A 17,295-nucleotide genomic window follows, 5' to 3' on the forward strand; every position below is an offset into this window, starting at 1 on the left:
TAACACAAACAATATTGTGTGTAAATAGACTAAAACTTTTCTACTTTGTGAATATTGGAAATATTCAAGTTATTTATTTTTCCAGAAAAGTGTAAATTATTTCTTGTTTTATTTTAGTTTACCCACTTGCTGTGTTCTAAATAAAAATGTAATTGTTTTGTAAAAAAACAACTAACTCCCTAACTTTAGTGGTTGATTTGAGTTAATAGGGTTGTTAACTATCCAGTTGAATTATTTCATTTCCATCGCCCTCAATAGTTACAGGTTACTGTTTGTTTAGTTGGGGTAAAAAAGGAGTTCTCATAAATAGTCGAGAGACAAATAATAAAAGAACCCATGAGTTCATCCTAAAGAGCTCCAGAAAGACCATATCTGCGAGAAGGGTGTTACAATTATTTTACCAAAATTAAAGGGATCATACAAAATGCATGTTATTTTTTATTTAGTACTGACCTTATGATTTCACATAGAATACATTTATATATAGTCCACAAAATAAAATCATAGTTAAAATTATAAAAATGACCCCGTTCAAAAGTTTACATCCCATTGATTTGGGAAGGGGTGAAAACTTTTGAAAACAGAATGTAAGATGTGTACATTTTGCCTAAATATATAGTTTTTCTTTTAGTACTGCCATTCAGAAGCTACAGAAGATACTTACATGTTTCCCCAAGACAAAATAAGTTAAATTTACCCTGATCTACTAATTCAGAAAGTTTTCACCCCCCAGCTCTTAATGCATTGTGTTTCCTTCTGGAGCATCAAGTGAGCATTTGAACCTTCATATGAGTCTCTCAGTTGTCCTCAGTGTAAAAAAAATGGATCTTATAATCATACAGTTATTGTTCGATAGGGTTCAAATACACAAAAATGCTGAAAAACCAAAAAAATTGTGAGACCTAAAGGATTTTTCTGAAGAACAGCAGGCAGTTCAACTTGTTTGTTCAAATTGTTATATAAAAAATAGTGGTGGGCATAGATTAATTTTTTTAATCTAGATTAATCTAGATTAAATCTTGAAATTAATCTAGATTAATCTAGATTAAAATGGCTAATTTGAATTCTGCTGAAGGCATTCAGAATATGTGTGCTACCCAAATAATGACTAAAAGTAAGTCTTCGAGGACGGGCCAGGTGGCGCATTAGACCAGGCGCTCATCTCCTGTTTCCAAAATCCATCACAAACTGCTTGACAATTGCATTTACAACACAATTAACTATACAAACTTGTGTAACCAAGTACTTCTGCGCAAAAGGCTGTACGACGTGCGCGTTCCCGTTAAATACACAGGCGTGCGCGGGCATGGATAGCCTATCTGCGTGCATAGTCTTCTCTTCGATTAAACTGCGTTGCTTTTAGAAGCGTCAATTCAGTTGTTGCCAGTGGCGCCTCCAAGGGGGGCACTGGCAACCCCATTGGCCCCCCAACCAGCAAGAGTGGAGTTTTTTAGAATAATAATTTTATTTTGTAAATTAACACCGACATTGACGAAACACAATATTAGAAATAAATATAATAAACTTCTATGATGTGTAACCCCTCCACCTCTTGAGTTGCGGCGACTTCAAGCACTCCCACAAGCGCAGCCGCACCGTGAAGCATGCATAAATAGTTTTGTATGCAATGACAAAGAGATTATATTATATTTTGTTTCGTTATTATTTTAAGTTAATTTAGAAAAGCGTTTGGAGCATTTTTTTTTTCGTTAAATGTTAGTTTTTGATTTTCAAAACGACCAGCGAGTCGATCATAGCCTATGTTTGATCAGTTTAGCCTTCTCAAATAATCACGACTTGCCTAAAATAAAATCTCTGGATATTAAACTGTTCAATCATATTATATATGTTAGTTCAAACATTTAACCTATATAAATGTACGCTGATAGACCCATATCCAATCGTTTGTGCATGCGGAAAGTGAAAGCTAATTCTGGGCTTTAAACTTTGTGACTTTATAAAAAAAGAAAACATAGAAGACCACGTTCAGTGGGAGGGGAGGGGTTCGCGATGGGCTCCCCCTCGCCAAGGGCCCCTGTTACTCTGTTCCACTATTACCCCCTGTCCGACGCCCCTGCATAGAAGATGCGCTTCTGTCCACGGCCATAGCCAGTAATGAGGTCACCGAGGTCCGGACCTCGGCCATTTTTTTATATTCAAAAATAAAATGTCAAGCTCTCTGAATGATCATTTAGCCGTTTAATTTAGCCGATTATTTAGCCACCTCATATCACATGAGTGTTTGCAATTCATCTTGCTGCGAGAAGCCAGCGCAGTGAACGGGGCTTGAGAGCGCGTTGAGTAAGGGCGCGGGTGCAGCCTCTGTTTGTTGCCAGATCCACGTGTATTTTGACTCGTTTTTCCAATTTAGTGTGACACTTTGGGACGTTTATAAAGTGGAAAGTTGAACGTTAGTGTTAGTGATATATTAATCATTACAAAACACAAGCTTTGAACTTATTTCGGATATCTTTTTCTTTTTTTTTTTTGTAATTGCTTGTTTTTCGTAGCAATATCTGGCAACATTGTACATTCATAAAAAAGCTTATAGACTATCTGTAACTTAATTGCTGACAGGAAGATACCACAATCGGTAAGACAAACGCAGTGATCATCGTTATTATCTGAAAGAAATGTATAACACTATCAAAAACAATAGCATAATACAAATCTGTTTGCTACAGAATGAAATAGGCTACTGGCCAGCAGGAAGACGTCTCGCGCTCTTTAGTTAACCTTAAGTCATCAAAAAACATTAATTAAAGCAGTGCTTCTCAACTGGTGGGTCGCGGAGTGTGCAGTCAAAGAAACAACAAACGTAATTCTTTTTTTTTTTTTCTGACGCTAGACTATATGTAGTGCATTTGTGGGTGTTATTATAGCAGAGTTCTTAACACCTTACTTCGGACCTCACTAATATTCAAACCCTGGTTACGGCCTTGATTCTGTCGTCTTGGTCTTGAACAGAAGCGTTTTACAATAATTAACCGAAACCGAAAGCAAAATCTTTTATTAGGCTATGTTAAAAATGCAGTTCTCTCTAAAGATGCGTCCAATGAGGAAATGGCGTGTCAGGATCTTCAGCTTAATTTTTTTTTTTTTTTTAAATATTACCTTACTATTTCCCCGACACATCGTAATTACCTCTTCCTGTGCTTCGCGGCAAGCTTTAGGCTATTGCATGCGCATGATCGCGCAACTCTTCAAACTGCGCTGAAGGCAAGCTCGATGCTGCCGGTCGGGCTCGGGCTGCACTTGTATTAAGCTTGTGTCTATTTTGATGAATATGCCGATTAAATATCTATGCTTTCTTGTTTATTATTAATCTCATTTTAAATTAATTTGCACTCCAAATAAAGACGAGGTTATTTGCAGACTTTTTCTATTTTGCTCTGTACAGAGCATAGTAATACTTAAGTTTTGAAGCCTATAACTTTATATGCTACCAGAAATAATGCCAAAAATTATTGTCTTCAATCAGATTTAGGCATTCAATTTTTTGTATTGTATTGTGCCACCCTAACATTTTTACTGGCCCCTTTCGGCCACCCTATGAAAAAAATCCTGGAGGCGCCACTGGTTGTTGCATATAGTTTAATGTCTTTATTTCGGGATTATCAAAGTAAATTATAACTCAAATTTGAGATTTTACTGGGGCACAGCAGATTTTCACTGGGGCACGTGCCCCAGTAAAAAGGGTCTAACAACGCACGCACCTGCCCTGAAGCGGCTTCATAACTGCATCCATGTCAGCACGTCTCATTTGATGTGGTAATTTCACAGAAGTTGGAGACTCGTTCTCGCCCCCTACAGTGCAATTCAACTAGATATACATCATCCACGCTAAAATATCAAGGTGAAAGTCATCATAACTTGCATAGTTTAGACCCAGCTCCCAACCCAACTTTGAGAATAGATTAACGGCGATATTTTTTTTATCGCGCGATAATAGTCTCACGTTAACGTGCCGATAACGGCCCACCACTAATAAAAATATATGATTTTTTTTTTTTTTTTTTTTAGAAATTGTGAGTTTGATGCTTTTATTTATTTTATATGTGTGTGTGTTTATTCAAATGTTTATTCTTTGATGACTTCTGAATAATTTTCAATCATGGAGAAAACTAGACAGTAATATGCAATATTGTGTTTGTTGTTTATTGAATGGCTATGTAACAGCCATATTGTTTGCATACAACCACATCAGCACCTTTGAGACGTTTTTACACGGCTGAGTTAGGCTGTTATGGGCTTGCTCAAAATTCAGTGTAAAGTCTCACACACACACACACACACACACACACACACACACACACACACACACACACACACACACACACACACACACACACACACACACACACACACACACAAAGAAGAAATTATGCCTGCCAAAATTATGACTCCACTGCTAGTAGTGAAGTATACAGTTGTAATTGCTGTGTACATGCAAACACCTCTGTGTAGAATTAAACAGTCTCTGCAAAGACACCTTCTGAGCCACCTTGGCAGTGTACATTTGGCATTGCTTGTGTTATACTGCTTCAATATATAATTAGGACATAAAAAATGAGCCCAACAATAATAGAAGCTTGACTTTCTACTTTCAAAGCTCTTTAAATATTGAAGCCAGCCATTGGAATAAAACAATTTGTACTATTTTGAGTCAGTCCAAGTATTGGGGTTTTGCACAGCTTGTCACAGGAGTAGAGGACACCTGCTTGGAGGCCATATGTATGGTTCTGGAGTGTGGCAGAGTGCTCACTGCTGGTGACACTGTTTGAAACGTAGCTGGGTGAGGAGAGACCAAAGCATGATGAAATCAGAGTGTCTATACTGTACTGACATCAGCACATACAGTACACATAACCTCCCTCATTCACTCATTTGCTCAGTGCATAGATCACCATGGCAACTTCAGCAAGGTCTCGTCATCTGTTCTCTCACCTGTCGCGAATGTGAACAGAATGCTCTAAAATGGAGCAGTCATATAGCTGTTCTTTACACCTGATAGCAATCTAACCCGGCAGCATTTGATGTTTAAGCACTGCAAAAATGCTTTTCTTACTTGTTTCCAGCCAAAATATCTAAAAATTCTTAAATCAAGGAGGATTTAAAATAATTTTACTCATCTTTTGCTTACAAATCTTATTTCAAACAGAAAACAAGATTATTTTTCTTACCCCATTGGCAGATTATTTAGCTTGTTTCAAGCAAAAACACACTTAATTTTGACTTGTTTTTTCTAAAAACAAGACAATATTTTTTACTCCTCTAGAAAAGCCTTCTTGATTTAAGAATTTTTAGATATTTTGGCTGGAAACAAGACAATAAATCTAAGTAAGAAGAGCAGTTTTTGCAGTGAGGAGACATTAAAGGAAAGTATGTGTGCTTTTTAAAATATTGATGCAGGTGAATTGACTTGCATCAATCTTTGTAATGAACATAATACATAAGAGGTTTCTACCAGTCCTCCAAATCAAGTGGCCATGAATTTAAAATGGATTCCAGTTACTTAAGACGTATTCCTGGTTTTATTGGTGCATTATTATTCATCAGTGCATTTTATTCTGGAGGAAAATAAATAAATACAGTATATACATTTGAATTCAAAAGTTTACATACACCTTGCAGAATCTGCAAAATGTTAATTATTTGACCAAATTAAGAGGGATAATACAAAATGCATGTTATTTTTATTTAGTACTGACCTGAATAGGATGTTTACATATAGTCCACAAGAGAAAATAATAGTTACACTTTTTTTTACTTACACTTGATTCTTAATACTGTTGCCTGAATGATCCACAGCTGTGTTTTGAGTGCCTCAGTTGTCCTCAGTGTGAAAAGATGGATCTCAAAATCATACAGTTGTTGGAAAGGGTTCAAATACACAAAAATACTAAAAAAAAAAAAAAAAGAATCAAAAAGATCCAAAGAACAAACAGTATTAACAATGAAGTGTATGTAAACTTTTGAACAGGGTCATTTTTAAAAATTCTGTTATTATTTTCTCTTGTGGACGTGTATATGTAAACGTTTTTTTTTATGTGAAATGTCTTATTCAGTTCAATACTAAATAAAAATTATGGTCCCTCTTGTTTTGGTAAAATAATTTACATTTTCCAGATTCTGCAAGGTGTATGTAAACTTTTGACTTGAACTGTACAGAGAGAGAAAGAGAGAGAGATATATACATAGATATTTAGAAGTACTGAGCACTCAAGAAAAAGCCAAAACCAAGGTTAAACCAGTTAAACCTGGTTTTATCAGGTCTGAGGTGGTTTAGACTTTATTTTAACAGGAAAAACAGACAAAATCTCTGCAGCGGTGACTCACTGGCAATCATGTTTGAAATGCAGGAACTATAAAAGGCCCCGGGGGAGGAATTATGTGAAAGTGACTCTACATTTCAGTCTAGTTGAGATGCCCTTTGAGGTTGGTGTATTTGTGTAATTGCATTTGTACATGCACAAATGACTCCTTGTCCAAAGACATTTAAAAATGCACTGTTGGGGTATAACCTTGTTATCACTGTAAATTTAAAGAAGATGAGGGATTTTGAGCCAGTTTAATTTTGAGAATTGTTATAATTGTATTATGGATTTTATTAGCAAACTATTACAGTTTTTAATTTTGAGGGAAAAAAACGTCTCTAGGTTACGTATGTAACCCTAGTTCCCTGAGAAGGGAACGAGACACCGCGTCCCCTAGGGGTCGCTATTGGGGAACGCTGCAGCGTGACTCGTGTCTGAAGAATGCATAGAAAAACTCCATGAAATGGCCGGCGACAGCGTATGACGTCACTGCGGCGCGCACGTCGCTGCTGGTACGTCACTACCGGGCGACACAGTATAAAGAGTCGCCGAAGTAAACATACAGCCGCTTCACTGTCTGAAGCTTCTCGTCCGAAGCATGGGAAGAAGCCTAGGGGACGCGGTGTCTCGTTCCCTTCTCAGGGAACTAGGGTTACATACGTAACCTAGAGACGTTCCCTTCCGAGGGAACTCTCACCGCGTCCCCTAGGGGTCGCTATTGGGGAACGGTATACCAACGTCTCCATGCTGAGGGGAGTGCATAGTAGCGAGCACTAAGTGTAAATTCTGTGAAGAATTATCCCTATAGGACGAGGTGACAGCTGTCAGAACGTAACCTCCCCGGCCAAAGCCTGAACTGTTACTCACTTACCTGAATGGGTCAAAGGACCCAGAGCACAGCTCAGGTTGGAATCGGAGATTCCTTCGGAGGAACGGCTAAGTTAATACTTAGACTTAACTAGAACAGGAACTGCCAGTACTACTGAGTCTAGTTCCCTCAGTGAACTGACTCAGAAATAGCGACTAACAGGCCTGTCCCAAGACAGAGACCGTTCTAGCAGGGGTTATCCTCAGATAACGCACCCTGGGTAACAGATGGTCAGGAGATATCTGAGGTGATATCGAGTGAAGTTGGGCCCAGGGAGACCGGGGTTTTAAACCAACTCAAAAAATGGGAACGAGTACCGCGTAACCCATACCGTATAGGATTTTAGAAAGAACCCAAAACTTGGTGGGAACTTACCACTTATGTGGATTTTAGGAAGTGCACAAAGATCCCGTGCGCACTTACCACTATTGTGGACTTCAGAAAGTGCCCAGGGTTTAGCGTGGGACACTTATCATATTAAAGCTCCATATTTGTCATAGGATGACAAGAATTAAAATAGGGGAGGAACCCTCCCTGTTTAGAGAGGGGAGCAATGCTACACCCCAATCAGGACAGACAGTCCGCAAACTGTTAGTCGACTGATGAAATCATGGAGCTACTGACCATCATGATAGTGGACGCAGACAGCGGACAGACCCCTAACCCCGACTTGCAGGGAGGAACATCCGTCCTTAAAAAGGGGCAATGCTCTGAAGGGACCCTTTAGTGTAAAGGGGAGCATACTAGACCCAGTCCACATGGATGCCTACTAGGAGAAGGTGGTGCTCAGGAATTACCCTTCCTCGGAAGGGGAGCATACTCATCCCACTAGGAGCCGTGCTCAAATCATAAAGCCTGAAGGGGAGGTGACACTCGACCCGGAAGTCAGGCGCAGACAGGCTCCTAACCCTGATTAACAGAGAGGAAAACCCGCCTGCCAGGAGGCAGCGCTCGGATTTTACCCTTCCTCAGAAGGGGAGCTTATTCCTCCTGCCAGGAGCAGCGCTCGAGAGGAACCCTTTCTCAAAAGGGGAGCAATCATACCTGATTCAGGAAGCTTGATGACAGATTCTACCCAAACAGAGGGGAATTTGTCCACACGACAGTGGTGCTACTGACGAAGCTTGAATTAAGGTGAGCTGCTGTCGTTGAAGAGCTCTGAGAGGACCCTTTCCGCGGAAAGGGGAGCTACTAAAGTTACTTCAAGTTCCTGAGAAGGGAGCTCCTGGAAAGTCATGGTGACAGACTCCTAACCCTGAAGGCCAGGGAGGAACGCCCGTCCTGACGAGGGGCGCTCATAGGGGACCCTTTCCTCGGAAAGGGGAGAGCCCAGCTCGTGCGTGAGGCCTGAAGAGTGAGAATCAGCCTGGACAAGAAGGACAGGCCCCTAACCCAGATGAACCGGGAGGAGAACCTGGCTCTGTCAGCGAGAAACAGTACTCTAAATAAACCCCTTCCGCAGAAAGGGGAGTACTACCTCGGTTGAATCGACCCTGCCCTCGGGCTAACAGGGGGATCGACAGACCCCAGTCTAGGTGGACTTATGTTCCTGTCTCAACGGGACATAAATCCCCCGGAGCAGGAACTTATGAGGATAGACTCCTAACCCTGAAGGCCAGGGAGGAACGCCCATCCCGCCGAGGGGCGCTCGTTAGGGACCCTTCCCTTGGGAAGGGGAGAGCCCAGCTCGAGTGTGAGTCTGAAGAGTGAGAATCAGCCTGGACAAGAGGGACAGGCTCCTAACCCAGATGAACCGGGGAGAAAACCTGGCTTGTCCGTGAGAAGCGGTACTCTGAATAAACCCTTTCCGCGGAAAGGGGAGTACTACTTTAGTTACTGGAGAACTGAGAAATTGCTCCTCGGAGACAAAACTCAGGAGGTGCTGGAAAGAACCTTCGGCTGATAAGATCACTTCACAGGATCTAAAGTCCACAGAGAGAGTCTGGAAGAGGGATTCTCAGAAAAAAGGCCTGCAAAGGACAAATGTTAAACATGCCAAGGGCAATCCTAAGAAGGAAACTTAGGGAGCTTACCTTGAAGAGGACCTAAGTCCTATGTCTAACATATGCTGAGAGGGTGGTTTACCGCACGACCTGTGGCGTGGATAGGACGAACACTGCCATAACCATAACCCGTAGGATCAGAGGGGGAGCATCCGCCGTGAACTCATCATGTTTTTCTCTGAAAAACAAAAGCACAACACACAGGCCTGAGACAGTATTACGTTCCTTTTCTTTATTAAAAGAAAAATATGGATCGTACTCACCCATGAGTGACCTGCATTTAACTCCAACTTAAACAAAACATGTTTAAGGAGTTAAAATCCAGACCATTGGTTAATGGAGGTTCTTATGGGACAAGAACCGCTGCTTGCAGGGAGCTCATGTTGTAGGGCTCGGACCTGGGCCTTCATGGAGTGAAGGACTCAAAGGCAGTGATCTACCTAGCCCAAATCACGTAAATCCAGAAAAGCCAATAAGCCTGGAAAAAACTAACAGATCAGTGAAAGACCTCCGGTTAGTCCTCCTGAAAACAGCCCAAACCAGCAGAGTGGGCTGTCTATTTAAACCCTGGCAGGGGAGACAGCACCATCTAAGCAAGAGCTTAAAAGAACTACTTTTATGTTTCCAAACAAAAAGTAATAGTAAGGCCACACACAGATATCCGCAGATATCTGTATGTGTAGGAAGGACTACCAGAGGTAAAAACTGACTGAAAGTCTCCAGCCCTAAAGTAGGAAGAGTTAACATACAGCTAGCCTCAGATAGCTGTAGTTAATAAGACTGTTCTGCCATGATCTGCATAATCATGGTCGAACTAGTCTAGGAAAATCTCTCCCCTTTATATGTACACATATACGCATATATAACATGCATATGTATATACATATACATGCACATACATATTTTATGGCAGTAAATTAACTCCACAATCGCGACGCGCAGCACATATTCGGCTCCCGCGGGAGATAAACAAACTCCGCCCAGACGCCAAATTCCCTCGGGAATAAAACGAGCAAGGAGCCGCTGGCGACGCCGCGAATGCGTCTGTTAATGCCGCGAGAGGCAAACACACTCATGCAAAATGAGGAACAGAGAAACTCACCTCCCTCCTTTGCGTACTGCATTTTCGCAATAAGCCCATTAGTCCCTCGGGAGCTGAACGAGCTGTAATTTACCACACCCACGTAGTAGAGCGTCTTAGCAAGTGGGTATGAGAGCGTGCCTCTCGTTACAAACAAGCAATGAATGCACCGATCGCATTCTACTCTTCTCAAGAGGTAATCTTGCTTGCGTTATCCCCTCACAGCTCGGGCGGTGTGAAAGTGCGGGTATCAGATTACCACACACGTCACAAGCAGGCCTCCGGTGAGAGAATATGCACTCCTAGACAAAGAGAATGCTGAAAACAGCGAAGAGGCTGTATGTTTACTTCGGCGACTCTTTATACTGTGTCGCCCGGTAGTGACGTACCAGCAGCGACGTGCGCGCCGCAGTGACGTCATACGCTGTCGCCGGCCATTTCATGGAGTTTTTCTATGCATTCTTCAGACACGAGTCACGCTGCAGCGTTCCCCAATAGCGACCCCTAGGGGACGCGGTGAGAGTTCCCTCGGAAGGGAACTACATTTTTTTATTTCCTTTTAATTATAGTTAAAGTTTTAGTAATTTTCTTGTCTTTGTCAGTTCTATTATTTATTTAGTTATTGTAGTATATCAAGTTAAATTAAATGCTGAAATAAAATACTTTTACATTTAATTTCAAGTAACAATGTTTTAATGGTTTTAGTCTTAGTTAATACTGGCAAAGTACATGTATCATAAGTAGAAAAGTTAAAACCTATGCAAATATATTTTGAAGTCTGTCTGGTCTTTAGTTAAGAGAGAGCAAAGTTTAAATGCTTTGTAAACACTTAATTTGCTTTCAGCCATCGTGTCAGTGTGGCAGTCTTTTGGCCTTCGACCTGCGTCTCCAAGGTGCCCCTCTGAAACTGCCAGTCACTAGCAGGAGAAGCCAGGCACAGGGCACTGTAGCGGTCAGACCCCCTCCTTCACCGGCTGCTGATCGTCTGTCAGCCAGCAGCATGCTAAAACACAAGAGAGAGGAAGATAAAAGAGAGCTTACAGGTCCTAATAAATTCCACCCCACACACACACACACACAAAAAAAACGCATTTCATACACATGCAAATGCAATGCACTTCAATCGATATATGTTAGTGTGTAATCAATATATGTTAGTATGTATTAATTGATATATGTTAGTATATAAAGGAAAATTAGGCATGCTTGAAACACTGCAATAAATACATAAAACAGAAAGAAAACAATATCATGCGTGAATATATGAACATTCCAAGTGAGAATTCTGACTGTTCTTAATTCTGTTAAAACCAACGCAACCATAATTTCAACATAATCTTCAAATGACAGCAGCAAATTTGAACTCTTCCACAATTACAGATTTTTCTCATTTCAGGTTCAGATTTACTGTTGACTTCATTAGGACAATGTAAAGAAATACTGCCCTCTAGAGGTACTTTAGATAATATTTGTCTCCTGCTATCTATCTGCTTGCTTGTTTGTTTATTCTTTTTTATTTTTATTTTTAATTTTGGTTCTAAATCCGTTTTTTTTTTTCTGGGTCACACACCTTTACTTTCTTTCTACTAGTATGTAGTAAAACACAAGTATAGTATAAAAATGTTCTTCTAAGTCAGATCCATGAGTGCCTGGAGCATGTACACTAGAAAGCTTGTTTGTGACAGGCCAGACAAAACCCAGGACATGCAATCCTTGAGGTGACAGCTCCAGGGACTCAATATTACATGAGACAAGATTTTCACTTCATTTGCCCTTGGCCAGGAGCTGCTGTGGAGAACAGTGTCTATGATGGTGACAATGTGTAAAACATACCTGAAATCCCACTTTACTGATGACAGGTCCTTACAGAGACAAACTCTAGTGTCATATTGTAAAAAAATAAATTTAATAAGTAAAACACAGAATTGTCATTCAAATAGCACACTGTAGAAAGACTGTTGGTAACCAAAAAGTTTTGGGTCCCATTAACTTTTTTATAGTGGAAGTCAGTTGGAACTGAAAACATTTGGTTACCAACAGTCTTTAAAGAAATAGTTCTCCAAAAATTAAAATTCTGTCATTAATTACTCACCCTCATGTTATTCCCAAACTGGAAGACTTTTGTTCATCTTCGGAACACAAATTAAGATATTTTTGATGAAATTGGAGAGCTTTCTAACCCTGCATAGACAGCAATGCAACTACCGTGTTCAAGGCCCAGAAAGGTAGTAAGGACATTGTTAAAATAGTCCATGTGACATCAGTGTTTCCAGTGTCTAGTGTTCATTTTTAATTGTCTTCCCATTCTATTGTGTTCCTGCCTGCCTTGTATTCCCTTTGTTTTTGATTATTAAAGTCTGTTTGTTTTGAGTTATTCCCTCGTTTCTCGTCCCTCACTCCCAAGCCTTGGCTGATCATGACAGAACATTGGACCATTAAAGATGACAAAAGTTGAGGACAGGCTTTGGTGTTTGCAGCAGGCTGGTCGGAAGTTGGAGAGATATGTGGAGGAATTCCTTGAGCTTTCCAACCAGGTGAGCTGGCATGAGGCCGCTCTTGGTGTGTGTTTCCAGCTGGGTCTGGACGAGGACACGATCCGTTGCGATCTCCCCACGTGTGATATATTATTTATTTATTTTTCCCCTGATCGAGCTGATTAATCTCATGCTTTGTTTAAACGGTTCTGTGGAAATGGAAGAAGTAAAGGAAAATTGTCTCCTCGTCCAGCCCCATCTCGAACTCACCTTGTCTCATCAGCTCACCCTATGCCACGAACCTCTACATACCTCACCAATGGCTCTGACCACCTGCCCAAACCCAGATAGCCCAGAGTTCTCCAAAGCTCCTTTGTCATGCCCGCCGGCCACTGCTCACTTAAGCCCACTGGCTGCTCGGCAGTCAAGCCCGCTGGTTGCTTTGCAGAGTAGAGAGATGGCTCGAACCCCTGACCAAAGTTGAGAGATGGCTCTTGTTCCCACGTCCAGCCCGGAGAAGGGTTCCTGTTCCCAGGTTCAGTGTAAAATTCAGCATGTAAGTTACCCCAAGAAATTTTTTGAGGCGGGCTATAGGGCTCTGGCCATAGGGGCCGTGCCGAGTGCAGGAGCCAAGGCTACGACCACAGCAGCCGCTTTTTGCCTTGGCTCCATGCACTGCCTGTTCTGCCATGGCCCCATTGTGCTCCCTGCTCCGCCATGGCTCCCTGGATGGCCTGCTCTGCCATGGCTCCCTATTTTCCCATCTCTGCCCTGGCTCCCTGGACAGCCTGCTCCGCCATGGCTCCCTGAGCTCCCTGCTCCACCATGGCTGCCTGAGCTGTCGGCTCTGCTCGGCCATGGCTCCCTGTGCTCCTTTCTCTGCCATGGCTCCCTGGACGGCCTGCTCCGCCATGGCTCCCTGTGCTCTCTGCTCCGCCAAGGTTCCCTGAACTCCCTGCTCCGCCATGGAGCTGTCAGGTACCGCCTTGGAGTCGTCCTGTCCAAGACCATCCTGAGGGACCTCCAAGGTAGTGGACACACCTTCCAGAGGGAGGCAATATGTCATGCCTTTGAACTGTCTGTGTGCTTGTTTTCCCTTGTGTGTTCCCATGCCCATATTTGGTTGTTCCTGTTCGAGTTCCATTTTGTTCAGCTGTTCCATTAATTAGTCTCGATTAGTCCTTTGAACTAAAGCCTAGTGTTTCCAGTGCCTAGTGTCCCGTGTTAATTGTCTTCCTGTACTATTGTGTTCCTGCCTGCCCTGTATTCCCTTTGTTTTTGATGAATTGAAGAGCTGAACTGTTTGTTTTGAGTTATTCCCTCATCTCTCCACCCCTTACTCCCACACCTTGGCTGATCGTGACCGCATGCAGGACAGAATTTTTTATTTTTGGGTGAAAACTGGTAGCTTTATTGCATTAGGTATCATACACTAATAATGAACATTTTCACAACATTTATTAATCTAGGTTAATGCTAATTTATAAATATACTATTGTTAATGGATCTGGATGGAGCCTCCTCAGCATCTAGCCTGTTGAGTTAGCATCATTTACTGAGCGGTGAAGGAAAAACTACTCACCCGTGAAGTGTTGTCTGCTGTTAAGCCAGATCTCTAGAAAAGCAGGAGGCATATCTGAGTGAGAAGACAGAAGGTTAGAGGTGGGGGGAGAGGGAATGAATTATTCTAAATAGCTGCCCATGCTGGGTGAATCTCAATTTGGATACTAATCTAACTACATACAGTACTATGTCATATCAGGTTTTATGACACTGATGCATTTTAATGTTTTAGTGGATCCTTTACCACATTTAGTTTTATTTTTCCACTCTTTACTTTTCAAGCTTTCAAATAACTATAAAATGTTTAGATATTATGATCTGAACAAAGGATAAGTTTTTTATCTGAATGTGAGTTACTTTTTTTGAAAATGTCCGTAAGATGTGGTGTTACTGCGCCACAGCTAGGCTATGTGACAGTTTTTTTCCTTTAAATTATTGGGAGGCTGGTGTGCTACAAATAATACATTTAAAAATGTTTTCAAGCATTTATACCATCAATAAAACAGCTTGTGAATAGTCATGTAATGTGGTTTACCTCAGAAAAGAGAACAATTATGAGCTTTGGAGCCAACATTAACCTATAACGTTTGGGTTAATTGTATAATTTGCATTTGTAAATCCAGTAGTTTAAAAAACTACTAAAATAGACATCAGTCTGACTGAAGAACATTTATGTTCTTATGTTCATAATGAATGCATTTATTTATATATCATTTTAAAACATTTCACAATCAAATACATTAAAATGCCCTGGACATCTGAAAGGACACTGATGAACATTTTAAAAATGCATTGACTTCACATGATAATGAAATTCAAATTAATTCATTTAATCATACATACTTGCATGATTTAATTTAAAATGTACTATAAAATATCTTCTTAAATTGATATTAAAATAAGTGCACTTTTATGCATTAATGAAAGTATACTGAAGTATCAATTTAATGTTAAATATTTTAAATAATATTTCCTAAGACAATTAAGCATATGATCAAAACACCTAAGTGCACTTGTTATGATAACGCTGCCATTAAACAGTTTATTAAATGTCACAATGTTAACATAAAAAACAGCACTTTCACTCAGTTTTGAATGTACATGATTTATTACTGTTATTTATTTATCCATTTTTTAAGAAATAAATATTTCATGTTTCAACATTGCACTACACAGTAACTACAATTCCAAACACAAAAAATCATCATTGCCAGCTTGCCTGGCAAATCAGTTTTTACTGTAAATGTTAACAAGTCACACAGAAATAACAAATCAGTGTCATTTCGTGATTAAAAACAGGTAATATAATTATTCCTTAAAAACCTTTGACCTCTTAAAGCTAGTACCAAATGTGCTGTAAAAATCACAATGTGCCTCTTTATTTCCTCTGTCATTTTACCCGTGATTCAGCACAGTGGCTGTTTTTTGTCTTCGGAAATAATATGTGTATCTGATAACATCCACATTTGGAACACAGAATGTTCAGCTGCCAGGATTTTGGCGCTTGTCCAACAAATTGTCCATCTCCATCCAAGGAAGATCCCACTGGATTTCAGTCACGTCCTGCTTGGTTTTAGGCATTTCCTGTTGGACCCTTTCCCTCCTATATGCCCTGTTTGGACACCCATGCAATTTCTCCCTGAAAAGCATGAGTAAACATTGCAGATATTTAATACAGTCAGCAATATAAATCAGAATAGTCAAACATTAACATCACAGACTGATTAAAAGAAACTGCATTAGTAATTAATAATTTTTTTTTTTTTTAATATTCATTATTTGCTAACCCTCAATGACATGAGTTAATATTGACATAGCTTTCATTTTTTTGGTGAAATATTATTTTTTGTACATGTTACAGAAAAAAAATAACAATTTTATTAAAGCTGCTAAATTTATACGATTTAAATGGTACATAAACATTTTTAGAAAGAAAAAAACGAACCCTCAGTGGATCATAATCAGATTGTACAAAAATGTCCAGTCATACAAATTTGCTAACAATTTGTCAAAAATTAAATAGATATGAATTAAATACTCTACCTGAAACCTGGAAACAACAGCCAGAGCATAGGAAAAAGCACCAGAAGAACCACGATGACTGAAAGCCCTGACACCCAGACCAAAGATCCTGGATAACAAATTTCATAAGAATGGTTTTAGCATAGAAAAACAAATTCAATAACAGATATTATATCTGTATCTCATACCTGTATGTGGCTTTTCATCTTCTGAATCATCTGTGGAGTTATTCACATATTAATAATGTTTATTATATTTAAAAACTATTATATTTAAATCAGTGTGATTTTATTGATGCTGATGTTCTTACAGCTCACAGTGATGCTGACATTATTGCTTGTCTTGTTTTCAGCAGGACTCTCACACCAGTACAATCCACTGTTCTTATAGTCAATGTCAATGAAATGACATTCTCCAGGCCTCTCTGTAGATTCTGTGCCATTCAACTGCAAACATTCGGATATTGTTTTTGCTCCTTGAAGCCTCCTCAATATCCAGCTTGTTGAATTACTACCTTTTATTGAGCAGCGAAGAGTGAAATTTCCCCCGCTGGAGTGTTGTCTGCTGTCAGGCTGGACCTCTAGAGCAATTTCTGAGTGAGAATCCTTGACGGTTTCATACTGATCCATAACTTCAAATGCTCCATGTGTGAACAGGGAGGAAAACAGCACTGAAAAGTTATATAATGCATGTTAAAATGTCAAATCTTTTTCTCTCAGAGTATATTGTGGAGTTTACCAATTAAACCAGGTCTACGAATTAAGATAAACATTGATAAAATAGACCAGTGGATTGTTTTGCAGCTGATTCTTGAACAGTCAATTGATTTATGTAAAAAGACTCACCTAAGTAACCAGAAGCTGACAGAAGTCCCATGTTTTTCTTTTGCACTGGGTCTTTTTCTAGAGAAAAATTGTGCTAGACAGACATAAAAACATGTCAATACCCAACAGAACAATTAAAGGCA

The sequence above is a fragment of the Garra rufa genome, chromosome 12 (genome assembly GCF_049309525.1).
Source record: "Garra rufa chromosome 12, GarRuf1.0, whole genome shotgun sequence".
Lineage (NCBI taxonomy): Eukaryota > Metazoa > Chordata > Actinopteri > Cypriniformes > Cyprinidae > Garra > Garra rufa.